Source organism: Cyprinus carpio, chromosome A22 (assembly GCF_018340385.1).
Source record: "Cyprinus carpio isolate SPL01 chromosome A22, ASM1834038v1, whole genome shotgun sequence".
NCBI lineage: Eukaryota > Metazoa > Chordata > Actinopteri > Cypriniformes > Cyprinidae > Cyprinus > Cyprinus carpio.
In genome coordinates this window covers 13,211,298-13,226,284 of record NC_056593.1, presented here as the reverse complement: position 1 = coordinate 13,226,284, position 14,987 = coordinate 13,211,298, and the positions used below count along the sequence as shown (strand labels likewise).

The window sequence follows — 14,987 nt, the reverse complement described above, 5'->3', positions numbered from 1 at the left end:
CACTGTTTCTTGCATCGTTTTCTAAGGATTCAAAGTGAAATGTCAACCGGAGTGGAGCTAAAAAAGCGTGATACATTTTCTCAAGCAAGCAGGATAAAACAAATGTTTTAATTACACTGGATCATCTACACAGATAATCCCACTAGGTGGGCGTAAAAAAGTTTAATGCTTCTATCACTTTTAGTAAAAATAAACGTGACCTACACTCCAAACCCTACTCTGACAGTGTTAAGCACAAGAAGCAAATGTGCATTTACAAACACATTCACCGAAGCAGCCATACCATTTTACCTTGTTTTTACACACTCTTTTGTTCTTTTGTCAGAGCTGTGTTTCAAGTGCTCCACAACAACATGGCCATTTGTGACTTTCTCTTCAATGATTCCAGTGATTCTACTGAAAATTTACAGTAATGCAAAAATACTGAATGATGTCACTCATGTGAGACACAAACTAAATGAGTCAAAAGTAAAAGTATTTATTTAAGAACCTGACCGATGTTGTTGATATTCGATATGTATTACAACACACACAATGAAATTTACGTTCAGCATGTTTGACCATTTGCTTCTCCTCTTAAGAAGCAAAGCTCTCTTCAGGTGAGGCATAACTGGAAGATCTCATTGATGTCATTCTCCTCTCACAGTGACCGAAAAAGACAAAAGATAAAAAAAAATACAAAGGAGTTGCTGTCATTTGCTTCTCGCTAAACGCACTGTCATCTGGTCACTCAGCAGCCTTCATCTGGTCTGACAAACTATTTGGGAAAGCAGAAGTCTCGGCTTCCATCAACTAACCAGTAGCACTGTGTCTGGCAAGCACTTCCAGTCTGTGGAGATAGCCACAGAGAGAGAGAGAGAGAGAGAGGAACTAGGAGGACTCCTTTCTGATTTCTTTGGGATCCCAGATAAGGGAAGACAATAAATTTCCACATTATAGTACTGGCATCTCAAACTATTGATATATTTTTTCTATATTGATTGATTGATTGATTGACCTTCTGAAAGAGCATTTAATGTGTTTTCTTGTCTTCAGCTGTATCTTTTGTGTCATTAGCTAAACACAATCTGTAGGCAGCTAATCATGATTGTACGGTTTGCTTTTCACTCCTTCTCTTAATGTCTCTGCAGCAATTTGAATGAGGATAAATATTGAAGCTCTGTAAGTTCTTGTCCTGCCTTTTTTACAGCAGACCACATAAACTGAATTCAAGCAAAGACTGTTTTGCAGACCAAGTTAAAGCAGGAATATATATAAACATCATTCAGAGAAATGATTCACTTCTGAGGATTCGAGGGAACCAGAATACAGCCGCTTCCAGGGTGAAGAGTCACGGGCTACAAGGAAGCTTTACTCCAGCACCCATGTAAGTTGTGTTTTTGGTGTGTGTTTGTTTATTTATTTGATTGATTGATTTATTGTTTGTGGCAATGGTGGTCTGATGTTAGTCTTTGTTTATTTAGTTTATTTTTTTTTTTGATCGATACATCTGGTCGTTATTTCTCATGTTACCATCTATGCCATTATTTCTTGTTGCTGACATTTACATATATTTAGTGTTCAATACATGGCTTATGAGTCATCGGCGTGTTTGATTCATCTGTGTGTACTCAGTAATAGCCAATAATAATAATGCTATTGTTGTTGTTTTTATTCATTATTACTGCATATTTTATGTGTGAAAAAGCTTCTTTTAATTTTTAAATCTAAAATACTGTTATTTTTCTCTGAATGATATGACTCAAAAGTTGTAAAAACATGTAAAAGTTCAAAGGCTATCCTGAGAAGATCTTAGATATCCGTCAACCTTAGGAAGACAAACTTATAACAGTGAGACGATCATTTCCGAATCTTTCACATGATTGCTGGTTGCTGAGTGGCGCGAGTGCATATGTATACGGACGTGTTACGATACTTCCTGTTGGTGTGGCAAAAGTATTTTATTTCACGCTTCCATATCAGCATATTTCTATGCTATATATGTGACTGTATTCTATATGAAAATTGCTTTTGGGGCATTCATGATCTTCAGGTATGTTTGATGAATTCAGAAATGAACGCGATGGTTTTGAAAGGACGCGTCGTAGGTTATCTGGTACTGAAGGCCTGGATTAATCCGTGGTTGGCCTGGTTTTTTTTGATCCCGCACTCTCGTTACTGTTGTTAGAAACAAGCCTATGTCAGATGTCACTTAGCCCTGCATTCAGTTCATAACTTTTGTATTTATGGTGTTTGTTTCTAAAGTTTTCATCGTTTCATTCCGTCTTTTATGCAGTGTAGCTGGCAGATATAGCCTTGCGCAAATATATGTCTCGAGAACACTTCTCTTTCTGTGCGAAAACTGCTTTATCTCATTTTTTATATAAAATAAAATGCTATAGTATTTAACTTTTCCTCTTCTCATTGGCGAATTATGGATCCTAGAAAGAAATGCGCCCGATGTCTGTTTGCTAAAGCAACAACACGCTACTTTCATGCATCTGATTATCAGATAAAACCTTGCGCTCTTATTTCAAGGTTGGTTTAATGCCTGTGGTTTTTTTAACAGTTTCCTTCAACACATCCGGTTAACATTGTTAAAACATATTTATCATTCAATGGAACTGTAAAGCGTATGCTTTAGACACTTACACATTTCTGCTCCGCCCATGCAATATGTGTATGTTTTTAAAGCATGCAGTGCATGTGTTGGCCCTGCTTATGTGTTCGAGCTCATTGCTGTTCCTCACAAGCTTCTAGGTCTCTAAGATCCAATAATAAGTTATTGCTTACTGTCCCAATGCACACATTTCTAAAGTTATAAGGATCAGGCCTTTGCTGTTGTGGGCCGGTGGCCTCCAATAGTCTACCTCAGGAAATGAGAGGTCTCATCTTTAAAATTCTTAAAGTTGAAGTCAAAAACTTCTTGTCTTTAGTCTTCGAGAGTGGTGGCCAGTTTTTGTTGTTTAATAGGATGTATCTTGTTTTTAATGAAGTGTTTTTTTTTTTTTTTTTTTATTGTACAGCACTTTGGTCTTCTGGAATTGCAGTTGTAAAAGTGCTCTATAAATAAATATTATACGAAGCTTTAAAACTGCTCAGGTAACATTGCTCGTCGGTAAAGATGCAGAGAGCCATTGAAAAACTACAGAAAAGTAAAACGCTACTCACTCTTTAGCATTGCTGGCCACGCAGTCCAGAGAGATCACACATCAGCTGCTCAGTGTAATCCCCGTGATACAGTCATTGGCATGTAAAGAGTGGATGATAGCGAGAGATGAGAGGCACGAACACTGTTCAGGGTCGCTACATTACTTCTTGTTTGTAGTCATTTAATGTGTATAAGTTTTGAAAGCATTAGAATCGCTTTATAGCAATCACGCATCTCATTTGAGTTTTAGCCATTTTAAATTGAATTAGTGTCTGAAAATCCGCCGAGTCACAATGCAAAAGTCATGTTCATCAAGGATCGATGCATATGCCATCACGGTTGGTGAATCAGATGCCTCAATTTAAAACGAGGGTGAATTCGCTTACAGGCCAATATTAACCCAATGTTTTCTGTGTTATGCAGTTGCTGTTTCATCTGGTGTGTTTTCAGTGCTGGCTAAATCAAGGTGAGCACAGAAGCAACACCTACATTTGAAAAGGACACATTAATATGCTTTCACGTGCTACAAACGTGTGTATTACAGTTTGTGTGATTTTCAGTTGTGTCGGCATGTCACAGTAGAGGGTTTTATTGTGGTTCTAGTTCGCTTATGCCGTGTTCTTCACTCTCAACATGATCTTTTTCAAACTTCAAGCATATTGAAGTGTTTTGGAGACACAATGGCAGCAAAATTGTATCTAGACAAACAAGATGTAGTAGTCCTTGGACACACTGACACTCTCACACGTAACCAGAGTGGACCCAGAGTGGAATTATAAGTATATGAAAATAAATCGTACCGTAAATGGAAAGAAAGTATATATATGGAAAGTATATATATAATTGTAAAAAAAGTAGTAACAGCTTATAACTGCATGCGACCTGTGCCACAAGCTATTTAACAATGATAATAATAGGTTAGCACTAAAAAATGATAATATCCACAGTTGAACAGTGTGGATTGGGGATTGCATTCTGACACGTCTAGTCTGGCTTCTTTAGTGTCTTGATGTTACTCGACTGCAGGATAAGAAAGGTTTCCAGTTGCAGTGGATGCTGGGGTGTCAGTAGTCCCAGCCTAGGTTTAAGGGTTCGTCTGTGGGTCCCTCGCAGCTGTGCGGGGCCCTTTTTCCCCGCCTTTAAACGGTCAATGCTCCTTTCAGGTAACGCGTAAACGTTAACCTGGAGGACCGGCTTCATCAGTGGCATCCTGTGTTTGCCGGGTTCTTCCGATTTTGATGGCTCCTGTAGAAAATACAGATCTGTCATTCCATTTGAATGGCATAATGCCATACACATCTACTAAATCACATCTTTTTTTTTTACATCCAACTTACTTTGAACAATGGTCTTCAGGAACATGTCTCTAAAACATGCTTTATCCCCAACTCCAGTCCAGGTTGTATTGATGGAAAGGTGATTAGAGAAGGTACTTTGAAGCATCCGCCAGACGGTTGTCTTATAGGTCCCTCCCACATTTGATTGCCAAAAACCGAAGCTGAAAAATCCAAAAAAAGTGTTACAAATTACATTTCTCTGAAGCTTATCATACATAAATATAAAATGTGACAGGCTGTGGATTCAGACTGTAGAATATTCAGTGTACAATCTTAATTCTACTTTTTTACATTACCCTATGGAGTTATATAACGAATCAGCACACTTACAAATCGTTCCTGGAGCTCTTTATCCTGCCTCAAAACTGTTGTCAAGCAACGCCAATCTTCCTGGGTGTCTAGGGGGAGTAACATATCCCCTGTCCAGGGATAACTCTCCAACAGACACATTGGCACTGAACTGTTGCAGCATAGTGTCCATTTTGTTGTCCATGCGCTTCGCACAACATCGCCCAAACTCTCCAAGACGTCGCAGCATTAAGGTCTGATCTGCACCTTACAGGGGTTAAAATAAAAATAATAGTCAGTCCTGGTCCCCTCAACTACTAAACTATGACATTTATATCTAGGTCTACTACATGTAACTAGGTGGCCCCAGTGGGAATTAAACAGACAACAACCACAGGTGTTGTTTGCAAGTTGATACCTGATTGCCCAGTGATGCGAGCAAACGTCTCAACATTGTCCCAACTTGCTTCACCTGCTCTTGAAGTGAGCCGCTGTCATCCGAAGCTACAAAATGAAAGGCATATGGTAATTTTGTACATACATCACGTACTCTTTCCTAAGTTTGACTTTTTTGTGCATGTTCTTACCTGCTCGTGCAGTGCTTTCCCTCAGAGCTTGGTTCTCATCCATCACGGCTTGTTTTTAATTCTGGAGTCTCATGAAATCTACATTAAAAAACAAAACAACAAAAAAAAAAAAACACCTAAAGGCACTATTTTCAATACTTTTAAAACACTGGACACTAAGACATAGGCCTAAAATATACCTTCATAGCTGAAAACTTCATGCTGTACACGAGATGCCAGGGGAGTCCAAGTGCCAATTACAGAGCGATGACTTTCTCCTATTGATAATCATTGACGTAAAAATATGTTTGAAGTTATTGCATACATTTAATGAATTGGACTTAAAATGGAACAGTTAGTTTAAGCGCAACATATTACATACCTTTAAAGCCAAAACAATTGTCCAACAGCACATTCTCAACTTTAAAGTTAACCAGTTATGCTCCGGTCAAGGTATCTGCAAGAAAATGTGAACAAAACCACATTGTTAACGTTAGGAATATACAGTAGCTATGCTGTAGAAAAATAAAAAAATAAATAAATAAAAAAAATTAAAAAAAAAAAAGATCAGCCAAACGTGGAACAGTGAAATTGTTAAAAAATAAAATGTACTCATTCAGTGTAGTGATTCAAGTGAACAGCACTGTCCTCAAACATAAAAAGTACAGCACTTCAGATAAATAACTCATCATAATCCCCTTAAATCCTAGAAGTACAGTAGCAACAGCACGTGCTAGTTAACACTTGCTAGTCACTATAGCTACATTGTGAACTGAACTAGCAGCATACTTTGATCTGACAACAAAAATAATTTAAACAACCATCATTCTGCTTTGATAGAAAAACAACAAATAATGTAAGTTATACTATTAAGTCTTTCTAGATGTAAAGCTTTGGATACCTACTGTAGCTAGTTACATTTCTACATGTAATGTAACTAGCAACATTGCTTAACCTCAGTGTGTAAGTTACTGTAAACAAAGGCAAAACAGCATGTGTTAGCTAACAATTGCTAGCCACTCTAGCTACTGGACTAGCCAGCTACTTGTTCAGACTATTAAGGCAAGAACAAAGATGACTACAGATTTTACAAAGATAAAACTAAAAAAAAACTGTAAACATAATATTGCGTTAAGGAAACATGTACTTACTTAGACGATGGTACTATGGTAGTCCACAGAAACTCGCGATTGAGTGGCGATCTGATGCGAATGTGTGCTCTAGTTATGTTGTTTGGGGAGGGGCCAGGAGCTCAGTGGCTCCAGTGCGTCATCGAGCCACCGTTTTAGCTCCGCCCAAAAAAAATCCTGAACACAGCAATGGTGAAAACCTATACATTTCTAACATTTATAATGTGTTTAGATTTTTTTTTTAAGACACTGTCTTAAACATTTGTACAGGTCGCAATTGCAAATTAATCCCTTATACATGTAAAAAGTCAAAAAAAAAAAAAAAAAAAAATCGAGGTTGGAAAAAAAATGAAAGACATAAAAATGACATTTCCTGGAATGGCAGAAAGACGAAATATTTCTAAATATTTCATAAATCTGCCAGTGCAGCTGTGAAAACCAGAGGAGATTTTAGATTTTAGTTTACTTCCTTCTTATCAGGTCAAAACAGAGATTTTCCTGTTTATGATAGGCTATTACCATGGTTGCAAATTAATAAAAAATTATAAAGTATAGACCTACCCCAGATTTTGGCCCATGTTGCAGATGTCTTTCACTGTTCACTGATGTAGCCAGGCATTAGTGAAAAGCTCTAACTTCATCAATTTATTCAGCTAAATTGTTCATACCATGAATTAAAATATCTATTTTAAAACCTAATCAGAATCAGAAAGATATTTATTGCCAAGTAAGTTTTACAAAAGGAATTATTTTTTGTTTATGCATGTCTCAATTGTGCATAAATCAAAGAAATGTAAACAATTTTCACCTAAGTGCATAAAATAATTTTACATATAGCCTATTTGGCTACTCTATCGCTTCAGAGTTTCAAAGTAATTTAAATGTCATTTCCTAAACCTTACCTTATCATGGAATCAAGAGTCAAGAATAAACCCTAATGGCTTTAAAAAAATAATAATAATAATAATAATAATATGGGATTTTAATTCACATATAGGCTATTATGATTTTATCATCGCTTCAGATGTTGAAAAGTAGTTAAAATGCTGTCCAGTTCCACTTCCATTCTAACTCCCAACATGCTAAACATAGCCTTGGCTGCTGGTCGATTTTAGTTGAAATCCTTGTATTTCAAAGCGGCTTGCCGCCAGCCGGCCGCGGTCCATTAGACGGAGGCAACCGCCAAAGAAAATGAAGGCAGTCGGCCCGCCGGCTTTTCGCCGGCGGCATCTCGCAAGAAATGGGAGTGACGTATTCGGCGGCAAACGTTTTCATCCCCGCCAGCGGGACGCACCTATATGCCGACAGCTTAGGGCCGGCGGCAAAAAGAAGCCGTGCGGATATTTTTTGCTAGCTGGGATGCAGTGGAAAAGCTCCATTGATGGCATAGAAACCATATTACGTGAATTAATACTTTTTCATGGTTTTCTTCAATGTTTGAGGCATATTAAAACCGCTGTACCTAAACACTTTTCATGCTTTTATGTTGGACTAATTTCAGTTACATTTACATCTTAGGCTATGTAGTTTTAAATTTTATTATTTATTTATATTAGATTTTTATTGTATTAACAACTAAGCTGTATGTGGACACTTTAAATAGTTTTTCAAATATACACAGGGAAGCAGGTTTGATAATAGTATTTCTTTTCAGGTCCACTATCGTCAAAATGATTAAGGTTAGTTCACCCAAAATGAAAATTAGCTTGTGTTTTTACTCACCCTCGAGCATCCTAAGTGTATAACTTTCTTCTTTCAGACCAATCCAGTCGGAGAAAGCTCGCGCATTCATACTAATACATGCCGCAGACAGGTCTGGGGGGGTGAATAAAGCCCCGCTATAGCAAATCCATGTGTTTTTGTAAGAAAAATATCCATATTTCAAACGTAATAAACACTTTTCTCTCACTTCCGCTGACTGTCACACACTGAAGCAGTTCCGGCGGATGACGCAGCAAAGTATGCGCAGCGCATGTGCCTCTGAGATATGCTAGTCTCGCGAGTTTAATTATAGGAGCAAAGGAAGCAAAGTTTCCTTACTTTAGCAAAGGAAAACCAGTCTTCTCTTGGTTTATATTGAAATCGTCAGACATTTTTCTTTACAAATCCTCGGTTTGTACTTTTAATTCGTGACTGGCGTTTTGTTTTGTTCTCTCTCCGCATTCGTCACTAATCACGCAACACCACGCATCTTACGTCATCCGCCGGAGCAGCTTCAGTGCATGAAAGTCAGTGGAAGTGAGAGAAATGTGTTTATTACGTTTGAAATATGGATATTTTTCTTACAAAAACACATGGATCCGCTACAGGGGGGCTTTATTCACCCCCCGAACCTGTCTGCGGCACGTTTTATTATGAATGAGCGAGTTTTATTTGACGACTTGTGGACTGTTCAAATGCAACACCCACTGACTGCAATGATAGAGCTTGGAATAGCCAGGACAATTTTTAATATAACTCTGACTGGATTCGTCTTAAAGAAGAAAGTCGTATACACCTAGGATGCTTCGAGTGTGAGTAAAACACAAGCTAATTTTCATTTTTGGGTGAACTAACCCTTTAACACTTTGCATACAGTGTGGATTGGCGGTATGGATCTGTTCTGTTCTGGGCAAAAACTAATAACCCCCAAACAAACCATAGGCTGTCACCAACCAACCACAAACTGATGACAAATCTAAAAGGAGAAGCATATCCTTCTGAAATTGCAGAGGCTGGGGCAACATGGCCCTTACAGGAGGAGAGTCGCAGCAAAGAGGTGCTCATCTTTATAAGCAGCTGAGAAGAGCGGCATGCCCCTTTAATGCAGTACCTGAAAAGATTAAACAACAAGCATTTGGTCAATACCCAAAGATTACCCCAGATGACGTTGTTTTAGCATTTGAATAAACAACCTTTAGTAGCGAAATTTACATACTGTGCGTTAAGTAAGCACCGATACACTAGATTGTTTTAAGCAAACAACTGTATCTGACTTTTACACAGCGTGTTGCAATAATAGTTGGATAAGATTAAAGAAACATAATTACCAATATTAGCTGAGCCTTAAGCAGCAAGCATGTTTCATAAATCAGATAGCCTTAAACAACAGCTTTAAAAACAAGCCTCTGCTGTGGTAAGTTTAACTGGGTATCAGCAGCATGTCGAAATACAACCAATAGGCCTAAAGAAACAAATATGTTACTCAACAACTAGCAATATTTGTCAATATAGCACTTCATGAAGACATTCAGAGATGAGGGAGAAATATAGCCAGCTGTGATGTGGATACTTGATCCCCTTGATATCTTACTCCTTCCAGCAGGGAAGGCAGATCTCGTGATGCAGACACATTAGAACTTCAGTGATGATTTGAGGGCAAAGAGTCCATGTCAATGATATATGGCTGCGAGAAGCGGTGCTTTGCTCGGGTCTTCCAATCTTGCATCTCATTTCAATCAACACGGTGAATTTGCGTTCAAGTTCATGAACTTGAATCTGGTGAGAAACCATGTGGGAAACAAACCCCTCTTACAAATTTCCTGATTTTACACTTACCATAGAGACAGAATTCGCCGTCTAATTTGCTCCTGTGTACAGGATTTCATCCGTCTACTAATTTAATCTATGACTCAATGATTTTAATATTATTAGTGAAATATGCTCATATATTTAATTATGTTAATTAAGTTAATTATCAAAAGTCCGGGATTTTAAGTAAGGTCTGTTTGTATTTGACTTTGAGTTATTTTGTACAACAAAAAATATTGTAAGGAAAATGTAAAAATTTTTTAATGAAAATTACAAGACTCATGATTAATTTTTTACAGTGTGGGTAATCAAAAATTTTACACACATTTGAGGTCTTAACAGCATGTTGGTGTTGTCATAAGAGCACTTCAACTGCACATTGGTTTCCCTCAGAGCACAAATGTTTTTAAAGGTCATAGAGAGGCAGTTCGATATTAGAAAGCCTGATTTAAAAAAAAAATTAATAATAATAATCCTCTGACAAATCCTCTCCTCTGACAAACCGAGTGATTCACTATGAGAGCAGTGAGGTATCTCTCCTTAAAGTCTAAAATGTCTTGGGCAACAGCAGTTAACCACTCATTTCTTGAGCATCTCTATGTTTGGAACTTTCCGATTTATAGATTTTAAATTTCCCAATCAGCATGTTTCAAATGTACAGAAATGTGTTTGTTGATTTCATATGGTTTTGAAAAACCTTTACACCATTTTCAACAAAAGTAAAATGAATGACTCTAAAATGTGATGTAACTGTGACCATCAAAATATATATATATATTTCAATATATATATCCCCCCCCCCCATTTCAATATCAGAATGATTAATAACATTCAGAAAAACAGTTCATTTGATTGTCCACAATATGATGGATATGCACTGAAAACCAGTAAACAATTTTTCAGACCTAATCTGAAACCTCAATATATTGAGTCGTGTGCATTTTAGTTACTAAATTAATATCCAACTTAAGCCTTAAAGGATCTTATAAGATATAATGCTGCCTTCACACACTGTTGTAATTATCGTAAATATGGGTTTCCTAGTCAGAAATTGCACATGAACTCAAGTCATATTTTTAACTGGGACTGGTAACTGGGAAACTCTGAGATCATTTTGATACCCGAGTTTCTGAGTTGGGCGGCTTATAAACTTTAAATATGGCAGAGGAGAGAAACATATCTTATAATATAAAGTTTTATTTGTTTTTCTCACAACATCTACATTGCTTTCTTCTGCCATTACGGTCATGTATATTTACGTATAAAAATAACCATTTGATGCATATTTTATGTATTGAACACAGCAAAAACAGAGAAAGTGTAGATTGCACAATGAATGTTCATATAGTTACCAATCAATGGGATGCTACATCTTATTCAAACCTGTTGGATCTTGTCTAAATATCTTCTATACCTTTTGGCTTAAGACTTTCCCAAGAAACAGGCAAGAATGAACTCATGAGTCATGAATGGGCCGTCCCACCATGATTCCTGTTCTTTCCGACAGCAAAGCAAATGTGACAAACTCGTAATTACAACTTCAGAAGTGGGAAGTAGAAAGTTTCTGAAAGCACGTGAAGGCAGCATTAAAAGGACATTTTCATAAATACTGCTCAAGAAGTGACACACACACACACACACACACACACACACACACACACACACACACACACACACACACACACACACACACACACACACACACAGGCTACTATAGGAGACTTTATGTAAAACAGCTTACAACTTCATTGTGTTCTTCCATTGTGACATCACCTAGCAACAGTCAGAACTGTCAGCAGCATCATCAGTCATACAGTGATGTCATAAACAGTGACACATCAATGACTGTTAGTCTGCATAATCAAGCAAAATCTAAAACAAAACAAAATGATAGTCCAGGTTTTAGGTTTTTCCCCTCCATATGCTAAATGTAAGAAGAAAGTTTTATTCTCTTAATAAGCATACAAACTGGTTATTAAGCAGGATTTATGTTCTAATATTTTGGGCCCAAGCAATGCTGTGTACTGTTTTTAGTTGTTCAGGCCTTCAGCAGGGCATCGAGTTTTGCAATCATGCATTAAGTATGTAATTAAAACAGTGTTTTATCTGACCGTAAAAATTGGTAAGGGTTTTGTGAGTTTTCCCATGTTTTTTCAAAAGTAATAGTAGAAGTTTTGGTTTCACTTTATTTTGATGGTCCCTTTAACACATTATGCTGACTATAAGTAAGGTTGCACCTACATGTCTACTAACTTTCATTAGAGCGTTAGTAGAGTATTAATAGACTGGTAGGGTGAGGGTTAGAATAAGTTGACATGTACTTGCAAAGTTACTTATATTCAGTAAAATGTCTGTTGGGAGACAGGACAACAAAGAGTTAGCAGATATTAAGCAAACAGTCTACTGATATACTCTGATGAAATTTATTAGACATGAAGGTGCAACACTACTTATTGTCAACAGAATGTTCAAAAGGTACCATCAAAATAAAGTGTTACCAAAGTATTAATGTGTCTGGAATGGGGAAGATCATTTGAATATAGTCCGTTTTTTTCCAGTAGTAAATCTGAGGTCTGGATGTCAAATCACAGGTCAGTTCTAGTGTCTCATTTCTTGGGTTTGTAGATGAAGAATTAATCCTCACTTGCATGTCTGAATAGAGTAAAAATTAAGAAAAACTTAATCACAGTAAACAACTGTACATGCAGGAAAACCCTAATATGGACAAAGGCATCTAGCGATTGCGGTAGCTGAGCTGAATAAAAAGCAGAAACATTGGTCTAGTCAAAAGTAAGCCAATCTACATTTTCCTACTACGTAGTTGCCTAGTCACTGTTGTTTATTTCATGTGGTTTATGTGGCAATGACCAAGCATTGTTTTTACTGTGCACTACTATGCACTACTCTCCTGCTGATTTGATAATGGTGATTTCTGTCAGATGTGTGTGTGTGTGTGTGGTGTGGCCGCCGTGATTATGTTCTTATCGTTATGTTCTTAACACTATGATGACATACAGGCTTATGCTCTGATTAAACTGGTGTATTCAAGCAGGTGTAGTTGTGTTGGCCTATTTTGATAACTAATGCATTTTAGGCTAGGCTCACCCGATTTTGTCTGGGCTACGCTAGTGGTGTGGATGTTGTCATAAGAGCTCTTCAACTGCACATTGGTTTCCCCTTCGAGCACAAATATTCTTACAGGTCACAGAGATGCGGTTCCATGTTAGAGAGCCTGATTTAAAAAAGAAAAAGAAAAGTCTCCACTGCTAAAACAACATACTACCACAACAAAATTAACAATTGTTCTGACTCTCACACACTTTTCAAAACCTTCTCCTCTCTTCTTTGTCCAAAAACATCCGCAACAAGCAACTTTCATCTCTCTCTCTCACTAATTAATTCAAATAAATTATATAATTAATTCATTCAAATAAATGTGATCTTACCACACTATTTCATCTGTGTCTGATTTAAAGCAGGCAGAATGCTAACGAGCCATAACTGACGAAAATTACAGAGTGCTTGGACCATTATTGGACCTTGGACCACAGATATTTCTGGCTGGATGAAGCACCATTACCTTCAACTCGTGGTCTCAGCAAACCCAGAACTTCATCACAACTTCTCTATACAGCTGGTTCATCAACCATAACTCCTTCAAGGATAGCCAGGAATGCTAACGAGCCATAACTGACGAAAATTACAGAGTGCTTGGACCATTATTGGACCTTGGACCACAGATATTTCTGGCTGGATGAAGCACCATTACCTTCAACTCGTGGTCTCAGCAAACCCAGAACTTCATCACAACTTCTCTATACAGCTAGGTTCATCAACCATAACTCCTTCAAGGATAGCCAGGAACCTTGGAGTTGTGATTGATTATCAGTTAAGCTTCGCAGACCATATTGCTACAATGGCCCGGTCCTGCAGATCTTCCTTATACAACATTAGGAGATTCGACCCTTCCTATCAGAGCAGGCCACACAACTCCTTGTCCAAGCTCTTGTTCTCTCCAGACTGGACTATTGTAATTCTCTCTTGGGCTGGCCTTCTGGCATGTACTATCAAGCCTCTACAACTGATCCAGAATGTAGCAGTGAGAGTGGTCTTCAACAAATCGAAGAAAGCCCACGTCACACCTCTCTTCATCAGTTTGCACTGGATAACAATAGCTGCTTACATCAAATTCAACGAACTGATATTTGCCTACAAGACAACCACTGGTGCTGCACCAATATTTAAACTCACTAGTTCAGACTTATGAGCCCTCCAGAAGCTTGCGTTCTGCAAGTGAACGATGCCATCCTAAAGAGGCACAAAATCACTCTCGCAAATGTTTTCCTTGACTTTTCCCAGCTGGTGGAATGACCTGCCTATCTCAGTTTTAGCAGCTGAGTCTTTAGCCATTATTTAAAAAACGTCTAAAGACACATCTTTTTCGCCAGCACCTGACCAATTAATACTAGCACTTACCTATTCTATTAGCTCTAATTGATTAAAAACAACAACAACACCTTGCTATGTGTACTGTGCTAGACTAACTGAGACTTGTCACAGCACTTGTATATTGTTGCTCTCTTGTTGGTCTGATTGCTTCTAATGTTCTCTTCATTTGTAAGTCTCTTTGTATAAAATCATCTAAAAGATTAAATGTAAATTTAAAGAAATGCTTTTACAAAAGCGGTTTTCATTTTTGAAGTTTAGCTGGCAATCAGATGATCTTATTTCCTTCCTTTTTCTCTCCAATCTTTTACCCAATTGTTGTTGGCCAATGGTGGTTAACCAGTGCAACCAGCTCATTCTGTTTGCCAATCAGTTGAGTCAATGATGAATTATGAAATCCAGTATAAAACTGTCAGACTCTGTTCCATGTTGTGTGTGTGTTTTCACTCTTGTTGGTCAGTTCTTAAAATCAATTCCACAATTAATTTGATCACATCTCATTCTCCATGTTCCCTCGTTATCCTGTGTTTAAAAGCCCCAGTCCTTTCAATTAGTGTTTGTCGGTTCTTAAATGTCATTC

At 37.6% G+C, this 14,987-nt stretch overlaps 2 long non-coding RNA genes across 3 annotated transcripts; both read right to left on the bottom strand.

Annotated features, from left to right (window-relative positions):
• Nucleotides 1–4,355: 4,355 nt before the first annotated feature.
• Nucleotides 4,356–4,886, bottom strand: LOC122135039. Of its 2 annotated transcripts, none has more exons than XR_006153278.1 (3): nt 4,798–4,886; nt 4,468–4,628; nt 4,356–4,392 (listed from the first exon to the last, which is right to left on the bottom strand). It is a non-coding gene; the product is annotated as an uncharacterized LOC122135039 (long non-coding RNA). The 2 variants fall into 2 exon arrangements; XR_006153277.1 differs by having other exon boundaries at nt 4,356–4,375.
• A 295-nt stretch (nt 4,887–5,181) lies between these two features.
• On the bottom strand, nt 5,182–5,731 carry LOC109072104. The gene is made up of 4 exons (XR_006153276.1): nt 5,704–5,731; nt 5,522–5,599; nt 5,343–5,420; nt 5,182–5,259 (listed from the first exon to the last, which is right to left on the bottom strand). It is a non-coding gene; the product is annotated as an uncharacterized LOC109072104 (long non-coding RNA).
• Between the last annotated feature and the right edge of the window lie 9,256 nt (nt 5,732–14,987).